The sequence below is a fragment of the Malurus melanocephalus genome, unplaced genomic scaffold (genome assembly GCF_030028575.1).
Source record: "Malurus melanocephalus ecotype Western Australia unplaced genomic scaffold, MMel_1.1 scaffold_355, whole genome shotgun sequence".
In the NCBI taxonomy this organism is placed as follows: domain Eukaryota; kingdom Metazoa; phylum Chordata; class Aves; order Passeriformes; family Maluridae; genus Malurus; species Malurus melanocephalus.
Window position 1 is genome coordinate 747,421 of NW_026623587.1, and position 2,482 is coordinate 749,902.

Consider the following 2,482-nt stretch of genomic DNA (forward strand, 5'->3'; position numbering starts at 1 on the left):
AGGGATAAAATACCTTTGGAATCTTGTTCTGAGTAGGAATTGCATTGACAAAGGGCTGCTGGGCCTGGGGGCTTTGCTGTGCTCCGAATTCTGCGGGACTGAGCTCCAGTTAATTCYGAGATGTAGCCACAAGGATATTTTTTGCTCATAATTAAGGCAAAGCTGAACTGCTGGAGATGTCTCATTAGAAGAATGAGAAGGTGGCCTAACCTAAATAAATCGATATTCTGCTCGTTCCCAATCCTCTCCTGGGGTGTGCAGGTGTGGTACAGCCCGTGGTTATGATTTTATACAAAGGAATCAAGGCTTTAATTCATCCAACAAATTTTCTGCTGCTGAAAACTTCTTGGGAATCTTTGCTGGTGATGTTTAGAGGGCAAATTAGGAAGAATCTGCATGAAAGGTGCATTATTCTTAGGGCTGTTGTTATTTGCAATGATTTAGGGGCCTGGCCCCACAATTTCCTCTGCTCCAAGCCAGAAAATGATGGAGCCTTGGATTGTTGTGCCCTGGGAATGGCTCTGTGGGTTTTGCTGAGGGGCAGGAAAAAGTTACCTCTGCATCTGCCCCCAAGACCAGAAAATTCTGTGTGGGTCTGACTGCATCCTTCCCTGAGCGCATCCTTCCCTGAGTGAATCCTTTTCTGAACATCTTGTGTCCCTGAGCAGCCAAAATGGGCAGAGCTCTTGATGTCTGTCTTATATATTTATAGTATCTATATACATATATATATTATGTATATTTATATTTCTATACATTTCTATATTATTATATATTTATATATATTATATTTTTATTTATATACATTTCTATATTATTATATATTTTTCTATTTCTACAAAACAATGTCTATTTTACATATTTATTCCTGTTGGTATTTTGAGCAGAGCTCTCAGTTTGTGCCTGTGTTTTGTACATTCATTCCCGTGGATATTTCCCCCTCCTCATGGACATTTGAAGCACATTTGGGGACACYTTTGGCTCTCCAGTGAAACACAGCAGACACCTGAAGCCTTTGCAGGATAAGCAAACCACACCCTGAGAGGGCTGAATTTATTCCAAGTGCAGCTCAGCTCACACAGGAGATTTCTCAGGGAATGAACGATTTSTGCTCGATGAGAATTCCAAACTCAGCAGCAGAGTTTTTCAAGCTTTTCAAGGTTTTTTATTTTCAAGGTGCTTCCTCCACCTGCACAGCCCAACCCCAAGAGCCTCTGTGCTCTCCTTGTTAGAAATGTGAGATTTGTGTGCTCAGGGAAGAGAGATCTGAAAAAGGAAGCTGTGAGGTGCTGGTGAGAGTATATGGAGTTTTGATGGATGCCCCTGCAGCATCTCAGCTCGAGTCATGTTTAGTGGAACTGTTGGAATTCCTCAGCCTCACGAGCTCTGTGGGTTTGGAWTCGTGGTAAAAATGTGTAAAATGCAGATTCATGGAATCTCAGGATGGTTTGGGTTGGAAGGGAACTTAAAGATCATCTTGTCCCAACCTCCCTGCCCAGGACAGGGACAGCTTCCACTGGGTCAGGGCGCTCAGAGCTCTGCCCAGGCAGCCTTAAACYCTCCTTATCTCCTGGAGAAATGCTCCAGCTGCCCCGTGGGGCTCAGAGAGAGGCTGGGCAGGTTTTTGCTGAGACAAAAATTCCTCCTGAGAGCCCAAACCAGAGTCCTGACCTCTCTCACCCTTCCCGTGCCTCACCTGGCCCCAGCAGGAACACCCTGGACCGAGTTTACATCCATAATTCAAACCCACAGCTGTTTAAAAATAAAAGAAAGAGAGGACAGACTATAAAATAAAAACAAAACCCAAAACATTTGAGAAGAGATAGAGTCCCTTGGCCAGCCTGTTATTTCTGACAGTGGAAGAGCTTTCCCAGCACCAGGCTCATGAATAAAGCAGCTGAGTGAGTTCACGCTAGCTGGGGAGAGAATGAATTTTTTATCAAGAAACCCTGTTAGCATATTTATGTATTGATATATTGGTGCCATAAGCCTTTGGATCAAGGCATGAAACAGCCGTGGTTTGGCTTTTTCAGCCTCCCCAGCTCTGGAGAAAGGGGAGAAAAACAAAGGGAAGGATTTGCTTCTATTTAAACTCAGCTGAATTAACATTATTATTGCTTGCAACAACCGCRGTTAAAACGTGTTCCTACAGCTCCTGCTATTGTGCAAAATTCAAATGCTGCCAGCTTGGAGGATTTCAGCCAGAGTCCTCTGGTATTTGGGTTGATTTGATGCGTTTGGATGCTTTCAGAGGAAAACCCAGCTTTGGATTGGTGTGTTGAGGGAATCAGAGCTCCCTTCTGCTCTCCTTTGGGGCTTTCTGACTCTTGTCATGGGAAATAAAAGGTGGGAAATGAGAATCCTAAAAGGGTGGTGATCTGGGTGTGTGTGAAGGGGAAAAGGAAGAGTGGAGTAGCTCAAAGAGCTCCAAGAGAGAGGATCTTCCCAAGAACTTGGATTTGAGGCACTTGTCAGGAATTTG